We start from the raw sequence: 12218 nt of genomic DNA, 5'->3' as shown, positions 1-12218 counted from the left end.
TTGGAACAAAGTCTCATGGAATGTCTGATCACAAAAAGAAGATACGTGAAACATGAGCATATTGAGAAAGTACCACAAATGTATGAGACCTTGTTTCAGCTCTATGTTAGTTTAAGATAGAAACCTAGCCATAGCTTAGGAGGTGTGAGATCTTGTTTTGGTGCTAACGCTAACATTCCTTGTGTGAAAAGTAGTCCGATTTTGCAAATTTTGTGCTAATAATAACAATGGAAGGATGAGAAGCATGTATTGTTGCCAATTCTTCCATTTACAACATCTTACAGGTTAGGAAGCGAGGCAATGGGAGTTTATTGGCCTTATTCGTCACCAATCAACCACATGCTCATAGGGACACTACATTTATCTATAGTGTCAGACTCATTTATCTATAGTGTTAGACTCATTTATCTATAGTGTCAGACTCATTTACAAATATCTCTTTACTCATAGGGTGAGCTTTCCATTTTCATAGGTTGTTTTTTATAGTTTGATCCTTGTTTCATACACACAAGTTTTTGTCATGGACCAATTTAGCATCTTGCATGAATGAATGACCAAGGATGGCATCAAAATTATAGGTTTTTGGAATTCCATCACAATAAAAGAATGTTCTAAGGTTAAGCATCTTTAATTTTGAATCATACACAATGCTTATGGTTTGGTTATAGTTCCATTGGCCAATTTAACAATGGTGGTTGACCCCATTATTCCCATAAATTCTTGGTGATAATGCTAACTCTAGCACCTCCATCTAAACTTCTCAAGTTCTACAAGCAATACATTGTTTGTTTCATCTCCTTCATTATAGTGTTTGTTTTTTGTTAATGGGTATTGAGTGTCTAGCACATGGTGGAGCATTGGGGTTTTTGTCTTCAATGAACAGTGGCTCTTTGGGTTCTTCCACACCTTCTCAAGGCTTTCCTTCCATTTGGTCATAAAGGTCTCTCCCATAGGCTCAGACTACCTTACACCAATACAAGAAGTGGATGGACTAATGTCTTTCTTAAAGAAGAAACGGACCTATCCTTGGATAATTGACCTTCCTCAATAAAGTTCTCTAGCAATAAATCACTACATAATTAGACTAATGCCCGAGAGACAAACCACTCGTAAAATTGAAAACCAATGGAGATTTAATGGGAAGGAAGATGGACAAATTGGATCAAGAAAATTTCCTAAAAAGTGGCAAACCAAAGATCCATACAATGCATGGAAAAGAAATGGTTGTTTGGAAAGGCACTCTATATGTGTAGTCCAATTTACTAATGTGGAGATTATTGCACAACAAATTCCTTACTAGAGATTGCAAAGGGAAAGAGGTGGACATTAATCTTTTTTTACATGTCTTTCACCTCTTTGGAAATGGAAATGCTAATTAATTAGTCCTCTCTTTGGAGAGATATCAAGAGCCAATTGAGCATGGCTGAGACTCAAGAAGTTTCCAACTAGAAACAAGCTCTTTTGGGAGATACCAAGAAATCGAATCCTATATTAGTAGATGTGTGGTGATGGATTAGAGTAGTACCCATTGGTAGCGTGCAATAATTTGGTGTTCACAAAGCATCAAAGAGCTCATTTGTAAGAGAAGCTATTGGAGACAAAAGTTTATAGAGTTTACTATCAAAGAGCTCATTTGTAAGAGAAGCTATTGGAGACAAAAGTTTATAGAGTTTACTAGGGGACTTTTGCAGATAATATTAGAGCCAAGACTACTAAAAATGTGCCAATAAAAGTAGCAAATAAGCAACACTCTTGAAATAGTTTAGGTTTACAACCTAAGGATGTAAATATCTCCTATAATAAAGTTTTCTCTTCACTTTGAAAAATACATTTTGAAGCTCTCTTTTTTTTGGGGGGGGGGGGGGGGGGGGGTTCTTCATATGCTCACTAACCAAGAATACCCCAAAAGACAAACTACCACTAAGGCCTCCCTTGGTGGTTAGACACATAGGTAAGTGTATAACAGGTGTGCCTTATGAAAGTGGAGGTTAGACACATAGGTAAGTGTATGACAAGTGTGCCTTATGTCTTTGTCATAGTATTGTATTATATAGTATTATGGTAATAGTACAAGTGTGCCTTATGTCTTTGTCATATTATTGTATTACATGGTATTATGTTAATTATGGTAAAATGTGACTCATAATATAGATAAGTGTATGAAAAACATGCCATTGTTTTTGTCGTATTACGATGTTAAATATGGCAAATGACCCACATAACCCAAGCGAATGAAATTTATTTTTGAAGAAAGTAATAGCTTTTTTTTTCAATACATTTTTAAAAGATCCATATAATATATGTTATATTATTGATTCATGTAGCAAAATATATACCTATATTAAATGTGACTTGTATATATGTATAATATGTGTGTGTGTAACACACGCGCACACACACATACATACATTTATAAATATAAATATATATGTATGTATGCATGTACATACCTACATACATAGATACACAGATCATATATACATGTACATACATACATACATATATATATATACATATATATATATATATGTACACACACACTCTAGATACAGATGTATATATTTAAATACGAATATAGACGCGTGTGGGGGAAGCCAAACGAGTATAAGTGGTGATGGAGAGAGATGGCACGTGCGGCATGCGAACCTTCATCTCACTCGTCAACTCACGAGATGTCGTGTTTGTTTGTTTTTGTTTGGTTTTTTGGTTTTCCAAAAAACACAGAGCCATACATACACAGAGGTATAAAAACCCTAAGAAGCTCCGCAACTTTGAAATTGATCCCCATTCAATCTCCGAAAATGAATATCGAGAGGTCCCCCGGACCGGCCAAGCTTGTTTTAGCTTGTTTTGGGACAGCACCTGACAGCCATCTGTTGGTTTTATTGAGGTATGCCTTGCCCTAATTATCTCCTTTCTCCTTAAAATTTATAAGGTAAAGATTTCCTAAATTTATAATCTGTTATATCTAGTTGTAATCCTGGCATCTAATACATTATTTTTATTTAGTGCATTTAAGGTTAATTAAGGTAATTAACCTTCATTGCGTTTAGTTTAAGGATAATACTTTTTGCACATATGTTTGGTTTAATTTGCTCAATCCTGGCATTTGCTATCATTCTTTTTGGCATGTAGGTCAATTATTATTATTTAGTGCATTCGAGGATACAACAATAATTTTTGAATTTAATATAGTGTTTAATATGGTTGCAATCCTGGATCTTATTTGACATGCAGTATCATTAGTATGAATAATAATAATCTCTCTCTCTCTCTTTTTTTTTGGGGTTATTTTGGGTTGATTTTCCAATAGTTGAAATTACTTGCCTTCAAGAATTTGATACAGTTGAAAAAAAGGTTTTTTTCTAGCTGTGATTTCATATGTATGAGCCTTTACATTCTGTGTCAAATAGTTGTAATCCTGTGTCAAATATGGCATCATCTTTTTTGTTTTTTTGAGCTTCATGTGAGAAAAATGCTCTCATCTTTTTTGTTGTTTTTGATGGGTGTCTGCAGACTTGGATTGCCCACAATGTCATAAATGCATGCCTTCCAGCCATTTGCGAGCAATCTTGTCCATCCAACACGCATATCTGCCGTCACGCTAATCGACGGCAAGTAAATAGAGTCTGAAAAACTTTAGAGATTACAGCTAAGGACTTCAATTCTAGAGCAACTTATCTATAAACCTAGCCTTCCAAAACTTTCACTCAGGTGAGGAGTCTACATTTTGAGTTTCCAAGTACAATAATTAGCATATTTTTTTTCTTATTTGTGCAAATTATAAAAAATGCTTATATTTGGTAGCTCAGTTATCTAATTCTTTTACCGCTTCACATAAGTAAGATCATGAAAAAGGTCTTTGTCAATGTTAAATAACAGTAGTTTGTTTGAGATTCCTCAATTAATGGAGCAGAGTTTCTCTAGTCACAGATTCCCTGTGGGGGCTGCTTTTTATGGCAGTGTGTAGCTCCTCTAATTACAAGTTGCCTGTAGGCTTGAAGCCTACCATCCCTCTCTACTTCTATTGAGCTCCCTTACAAAGTTAAGAGGCAATGCTTTTTTGGCATCTGTGCCTACTCCACACTTTAACAAAGCCCCTTCATACAGGATCTTGTGATCCTTATTTGTTGTTGATGCTGTGTACCCTTCCTCCATTCAATTCGCATCTGGCCTCTGCCACCAACAAGAGGTGTTCGTCTGCACTAGCCAACATTGATTTTTTCGGAAGGAGGCCAGCCAGCAAAACCCTTTCAACTGGACAGAGAAGAGGGTGCACATACAACAAACCCTGTGTGTAGCATGCGAAGAGTTGGGAGGGCTTGGAGAATTGTAAGCTGGGAAGATAGAAAATATACAGGGCTTTGAATAGCCCATCAGCAGGATAAACTAAAAAGGCCGAAGGAATCCACAGTTGGAGTGGGTGATGAGAGCCCCTCCCTGCACCTGAGCGCCATGCACCTGCTGCGCCCGCCTTCTCATTTCCTGCCGTCCACCCTCTCTTGCCCGCCTTCTCTCCTGCCCGCCGTCTCACCTGCCTGCGGCCAGTGCTCCTTCCCGCATTGTCATTTCCTGAGCGCTTTCCGCCTGCTGCCACCTTCTCATTTCCTGCCGTCCGGCCTCTCTCGCCCGTCCTCTCTCCTGCCCGCCAGTGCTCCCCCCACCTCCTCACCCAGCTTCCGCCTCTGTCCTCTGCAGTCATCCCGCCTTCCTTCCTCTTCCACCCGTCCTCGCCTCTTTTCCAGCCCTTCTTCCTGGCCCTCCCATTTTGTTACCTGCACCAGCTTACAGAAAACTCCTACTGCGTTCAATTCGGCCGCCCACCCCTTGATAAGCATTATGGCTTCTGCAAAGCCAGTCCTTCTCCACTCCCACAGGCCCAAGAGAACTATCAATTTTCCACAAGTTGAGCTTCTCATCCTCCAAAGCGACATCGACAATGAAATGCAGACCACACTCATTGGGAGGGTCTACCGCTCTCACCCTGCCTGCTCTTGAGTCTCAAGTTAGAGATTGGCTTCTGGCAGCCCTCCCTACGGAGCTGTCTGTGCACGTTTACTTGGACGAGGATTGACTTCAATTCCCTGGAAGCCACATCTCAGGCACTTGCCGGCAGCCCTTTTCCCCTTGGCCCACGGAAATTCTTCTTCGAGTATCGGCTGGGCTTTGATCCTGTAGTGGAGGATCGTCGCCTTACTCTGATCTCTCTCAGATTTCCGGCTCTTCCTCGGGTTTTCTGGAGCTGCATTTGGTCAGGTCTTGGAATTACCTGTCCTTCTAGGGCTACCCTTGTCTGCTTCCGCGGCGGTTTTACCGCAACCTCTGATGGAGTACCTCGAGTTTTTGTTCTTGTTCTTGACGTGATGGCTACATCTTATTACAGAGACCAGATGGCTCACATTTTCAACAGAGGATGGAGATTGCTGGCAGAGCAGATCAGTTTGCTGCCATCATGATCATATTGCTAGAGATTGTCCTAGTCCTAGGGGCTGCATAGGAGGCAGTGTGGACATGTTCATTAGATGTCTCCCCCTATTGCTGCTCCTGCACCTCAGCATTCTACACACCAATGGGTGATGGTTAGGGATGGCAGGCGTCCCTGGACCCACATTCCTGCACCGGCGTCTATGCACTCAGCTAACCCCTTTACGTCCCTGGCTACACATGATGATGACTGAGGATGCTTTGCAGTTGGGTTGGAGGATGCATTGCAGCAGGAATGTAACGATGATGATACGTCACGTTTTGTATTGCAGCCAGATTATAATGATGATGCTACATTACCCTCCCCTTCTCCCATTCTTGAGAAGGGAAAGGATTTCTCCTCAGAATGGGAAGAAAAGGTGGACCTCTCCTTGGAGAATTTCCCCTCCCTCACTTTTGCAAGACACATTCCTGCCTTGAAAGGGGTTCCTTCTTCATTGACCACAAGATCTGGTCGCAGCTTTCATGGCAAGTTATTATCCGGTCACACTTTTTGGTCGGGAGCTGTAGGGACCAAAGGTGGTAACATTGGTAAATTATCATTATGTAGGATGGTAGACACATTGGTATTTTGAACATGTATGCACCTAATCATAGAGGGGAGAGGATTTCCTTTTGGAAGGCCCTCACGGATTTGCTTCCTCATGCTGATTATTGGATCATTGGGGGTGATTTTAATACGGCTAAGCAACCCGCAGCCAAAAGAGGAGGACAAGTGGGTATGGTGCGCACCCACTTGAGAGAGCCTCTTGGGAGAGGTTTATTCTTTCTAACATGGCAGAGATGGTTGGCTTGAGGATGATATTCAAAGGATGCCATCCTCTCTCCTCTTTTCTTGGTATAATAGGAGGAGGAATGCAGGTTGCATATATGCACGCTTAGATCGCTTCTATGTTGATATAGGGGAGGACATACACTCATAGCTTGGCACCTCCAAATCTGGTCTTTGCCCAGTGGTTTTATGTATTAGAGATCCGGGATACTACGGTTCTACTCCTCGTGTGCGTATTCCTAAGCATCTCTACTTAGGTGCAGAGCTTTCATGAGACCGCGATAAATGTATGGAGATCTCATGACTTTTCTGATGGCCCAAGGAGTGTGGCTTCGGCATTGCAGCGTGCCAGTGAATTTTTTCCACAAGATGGCCCTACTTAGGAGACAGAATGTCATTGACCATGAGAAGGCTATCAGACGTAGGTTATCAACATTACAAAGGGAACATGAAAAGCACCCGGATGCCCAATGGATTGCACATACCTTATGTATTGTTAGGGATGAGCTTCAACACTCCGTGGAGTAGAGAGCGGAGTATCGTTACCATGCCCAAGAGCCATGTTGGACTTAGATGGGAGGCAGATGAAATAAACACTTCTTTGCTACTCATGGTCCATCTCATAGCAGAGAAAGTGTCAGACGGTTGTAGGATACTCAAGGCACACTTCACTTGGATTGTGCTATGGTGAGGCGGATTGCCTCTGGCTTTAATTATTGCCTTCTTACTGCAGAGCTTTATACCCCCAGAGGGATAGAGTACGACGGAAGGTTCGGGCTACTTTGCATGAGATGATCACGGAGGACATGTGTACTGATGCCTCCTCCTCCTCTGAGGAGTTCAAGCAGGTACTCCATACATTACCTTAGGGTAAGTGTCCAAGGGATGATGGCCTCTCACCCACCTTTTTCGTGACATTACTTTGGAGAGGATATCACTATGGCCTGTCAGGAAACAGGAAACAGGAAACGTGAAACATAGGCACTATGCCTTCTTCTCTTACTGAGTGAAACGGGCCTTCAAAAGGGTTGTGGCATGGGTACTTGCCTTATCTTCAAGAAAGCAACAATTTCATGCGTAAAACCTTGAGAAAATCTGAAAATAAACGAGAGAGAGAGAGAGAGAGAGAGAGAGAGAGAGAGAGAGAGAGAGACCACACTAGGGATCGAAATAGCCTTAGGCCAAACCCCCCCCTCCCCCCCCCCCTCCCCCTCTGAGTTATATTAGATAAAACTCCTTGGAGGAGTCTTGAGTACAAGTTCTTAGAGCTAGAGAGCTCTTGAAACTCGCAGTGGTGAGTGCCCGGGGAACTAGGGCCTTGTTGATACCATCAATGCATATTAAAACATTTAAACATGGCCACAGTCTTAACACATATCCATCATCACTTTGCATAAAACATAAAGCTGGACAAAACATCCACAAATGCTGAAAATGGAGCTTGCACGTGTGACACTGCATAGAGGCCGGAATGGGCAGAACCCCCCCCCCTTTGAGTATTTTATTACCCGAGGAGAATAATATCATGTACAAGCTTTGAGGGCCTTACTCTCCCCATGAGAGATGCCGGATTATCCATATACAAATGCCATAACACAGCCCAACACGAGGCTACAAAGCCGGAACATAGGCTGTAGAAATTCCGAGCCAACAATATAATCCATATACCTCCGTGTGGGTACTGATTCTTCCCCAAAAACCACGGGTCTTCATGCAATAGAGCTGGTACAGCAAGTACAACTCTCCATTTAGCCGATACAGTAGGTACAATGGCTAGTACAGTCGGTATAGTGGCTGGTACAGCCGGTACGGTGGCAGGTATAGCATGTACAAATGCTAGTACAGCATGTACAATGGCTAGTACAGTAGGTACAGTGGCTGGTACAGCAAGTACAGAAGTTGGTACAGCCGGTACAATGGGTGGTACAACAAGTACAACAAGTACAAGGATTGGTACACCTAGTACAATGGCTGGTACAACGGGTACAAAGGTTGGTACAACAAGTACAATGGCTAGAAGTCATAATAAATGATTAAATATCCTTGCCTTCAGTATTTCTTCACGATGGAAGCCTCCAAAACAGTCCCCAACAGCCGGTATTCTTCATGGGCAGCCTTCAAGAGAGAGAGAAAGAGAGTAGCCATCATTAGGGCAGCCTGTAACGGTGGTAGAGGCTAGTGTGCAGCAAGAGAGCCTCTATTAATGAAGAGAGAGGACTCCAATTTATAGATTTGGGCCTCCCATGAGCTAAAATGGCAAGAGAAGGCTACAATGACAAGTGGAGAGCCACACAATAGCTGAAGTGACAAGTGTGAGGCCACTTGTCTCACTTTGATCCATTTTCTAACAAGTGTCAGGCCACTTGTCTCACTTTGGTCCACTTTCTTGCCACATGTCCCAATCTAAGAGATGGGTCCTTCCATAAACTTTATCTCTAAAAATATCCCAACTGGTAGACATTCTGTCATAGGCACTTTGCCAACTCTTGGTATGTGCTCAATTCCAGATGTAATGACGTGAACAGAATTTCCATCGGAGTCGGCGGGCCAAAAATAGCAACTCTCCTAAATTTTAGGAGTGTGGTCCTTTGTATTCAAGGATAATCCCCCATTCCCAAAGCTTGTACTTTCCAAATATTTAGACATCCTGGAGTCCACCAGACTCCTTTCATACTGGGAAATGTCCAGTCTGGTGACATCCTCCCCAACTTCTTAAAAGTTGTCCGCAACTTTAAGCTTCAAGCCATATATTCAAGATATAATCATGTCCCATCAAGTGGGCCAGACGAGACAGTCTCAAAAATCCAATATAAGTGAAGAATCCATGTCCCAAAGAAATGGGTGAGACTAAATAAGTCTCCATAATACCAATATGAAAATCATGTCCCAAAATAAATGGGCGAGAATTCCATGGAAGATATGCTAGACACAGGCACAAGAGCCAATTGTGTCTCAATCACCAATATCAATGAGATAATCATATTCCAATGAAAATCACCAACCAGGTGCTAAGACACTTAAATAAGTGCCATGCACAAGAAACTAGTGCCTCGCACAGAAACATGTGCTATGCACACAAACTGGTGCTATTGAAGAGCACAAACCATGGTGACAGAAAAGCTGGTTCTCCATAGTTCTGGCAATCCTTTCTCCCAATCCCAATAGTTCCCATGTTCTCCCATACAATCCCAACTCTGATCAACAATCATTGTGTGGAAACAATGAAACACTCACTCCACAATCGCAACACGAATCCACGTGTATAGTGGAGTGTTCATTGAATTGCCCTCTCACATCCCAACATGAATCCACATGCGTGGTGAGATGAACAATGAACCTCTTGGCCTCTGTATGGAGAGATAGTGATTCTAATATGGCTTTTTAAAATAAATAAATCCATGTCCCAAATAAATAGGCGAGACAAAACAGTCCCATAAGTCCAAATATCATAATCATGTCCCAAGTAAATGGGCGAGACAAATCAGTCCCGTGCCAACAAGGCATCGGTCCACATGACCCTTGGCATAGACATAAGTCCCGTGCCAACCAGGCGTCATGTCCACTTTACCACTTGCAGTCCGTGTTGGTACTCTGACCACACACCTTGGATGAGAGGTGGACTCAAGTAACAAGATGAAACAATCACTCGTCGCAGGCATATATAGCCTGGTGTTCCATAAGCATTTTTGCTACACATAGTTTATAGGCATTTCGGCCACCAACTCACACTACCCTCTCAAGTGCTCATGTTCCCTTCCATTTGCTCTCTATTGTTCCACCCACACATGGTAAAAACAATCTTCAAGAGAGTACGTAGGACAAGAGAACACTACACAGGGTATGTTGTGCTCGACACTACCCTCTGAAGTGCCCATGTTCCCTTTTATCTGCTCTCTATTGTTCCACCCACACATGGTAGAAACAATCTTCAAGAGAGCACGTAGGACAAGAGAACACTACACAAGGTATGTGAACCATGAGTTCCATAAGTCCAATGCATCCCAAATAAAGGGAACTAACGAGAGTAATCCATCCCAATAAAAGGAGCCATAAACATGATCCATAAACCTGAGAATGGATCCAAATCCCTAGAAAGGAAGTCCAGGAATCCATAGACCTGTAAACCATAATTCTTGTATACCATAACTCTTACCACATACTCCGTGTTAACCACACACCTTGGAGTAGAGGTGGACTTTTATCCATAAAAGCATCATATCCATGAGATATCCAAATATTTTTTCTTTATAAACTGGGACAGATTCCTCCATAGAAATTGCTTGTAAAGCCCAATATCTATATAAATCTCATCCAAGAAAGAAATCTCCATAGATATAATCCATCCCAATAAAGGAAGCCATAAACAATGTTTCCCTGAAACCATCTCAAGGCAAACAACACAACCTTTCTCCTTGCATGGCTATACAAGGGTTAGTGAACATCAAAAACACTTCATAGTAAATAGCCAAAGCACCAACTTTGCAAACTCAAAGTATATTTAGCTTTTCTTTGCCAGGTTGGTCATGAAGCCAAAAGAAATATCTCCTCACCATATCCTTAAGATATCCTGAGATATATCTCCATATAGCTTGCCTGTAAGCTTGATAATATAATCCACAATATCCATATGGAAAGAGTGCTAAACGTGTGCACATAAAGCCAACTCCACACTTGCATAAATTTTGTGAATTCATAAATCCTTAGACCAAGCTATCTATTGCTCATGCTCTTGCTTCATAGGCTCTGAAGTGGCTGGCCATGCTTAATAGCAATGATGGTAAGTGTGGTCCCCACTTGAGATCTTTTCTCTTCCTTATTGATAGAAAGAAGCCTCCGCTTCCAAGAAAGCCTATGCTCTGATACCAATGAAACTCCCGGCGGTGAGTGCTCGGGGGACTAGGGCCTTTGACACCTTTGTTGATACCATCAATGCATATTAAAACATTTAAACATAGCCACAGCCTTAACACATATCCATCATCACTTTGCATAAAACATAAAGCTGGACAAAACATCCACAAATGCTGAAAATGGAGCTTGCACGTGTGACACCGCATAGAGGCCAGTATGGGCCGACCCCCCCCCCCCCCCCCCCCCCCCCCCCTTCTTTGGAGTATTTTATTTCGAGGGCCTTACTCTCCCCACGGGAGATGCCGGATTATCCATATACAAATGCCATAACACAACCCAACACAAGGCTACCAAGCCGGAACATAGGCTGTAGAAATGCCGAGCCAACAATATAATCCATATACCTCCGTGTGGGTATTGATTCTTCCCCAAAAACCACGGGTCTTCATGCAATAGAGCTGGTACAGCAAGTACAACTCTCCATTCAGCCGATACAGCAGGTACAATGGTTGGTACAGCCAGTACAATGGTTGGTACAGCAAGTACAGTGGCTGGTACAACCGGTACGGTGGTTGGTACAGCAAGTACAAATGCTGGTATAGCATGTAAAATGGCTAGTACAGTAGATACAGTGGCTGGTACAGCAAGTACAGAAGCTAGTACAGTCGGTACAATGGGTGGTATAGCAAGTACAACAAGTACAAGGATTGGTACAACCAGTACAATGGCTGGTACAGCAGGTACAAAGACTGGTACAACAAGTACAATGGCTAGAAATCATAATAAATGATTAAATACCCTTGCCTTCAGTATTTCTTCACGATGGAAGCCTCCAAAACAGTCCCCAACAGCCGGTATTCTTCATGGGCAGCCTTCAAGAGAGAGAGAAAGAGAGTAGCCATCATTAGGGCAGCCTGTAACGGTGGTAGAGGCTAGTGTGCAGCAAGAGAGCCTCTATTAATGAAGAGAGAGAGCTCCAATTTATAGATTTGGGCCTCCCATGAGCTAAAATGGCAAGAGAAGGCTACAATGACAAGTGGAGAGCCACACAATAGCTGAAGTGACAAGTGTGAGGCCACTTGTCTCACTTTGATCCATTTTCTAACAAGTG

General features: G+C 42.3%; 1 protein-coding gene across 1 annotated transcript in view; it reads left to right on the top strand.

Moving 5' to 3' along the window:
• The first annotated feature begins 2579 nt into the window (after positions 1-2579).
• The window catches only part of LOC147624351 (uncharacterized), a 56988-nt gene continuing 47349 nt past the window's right edge, over positions 2580-12218 (top strand). Inside the window, exons 1-2 of the mRNA XM_086819334.1 lie at positions 2580-2890; positions 3517-3714. The gene's annotated coding sequence lies outside the window, so the exon portion shown is untranslated. The remainder of the gene's footprint in view (positions 2891-3516; positions 3715-12218) is intronic.

This window comes from Cibotium barometz, chromosome 25 (assembly GCF_041138505.1).
Source record: "Cibotium barometz isolate CiBa-2024 chromosome 25, ASM4113850v1, whole genome shotgun sequence".
In the NCBI taxonomy this organism is placed as follows: Eukaryota; Viridiplantae; Streptophyta; class Polypodiopsida; order Cyatheales; family Cibotiaceae; genus Cibotium; species Cibotium barometz.
The sequence above is the reverse complement of the archived record's forward strand: the minus strand, read 5'-3'. Positions and strand labels throughout refer to the sequence as shown.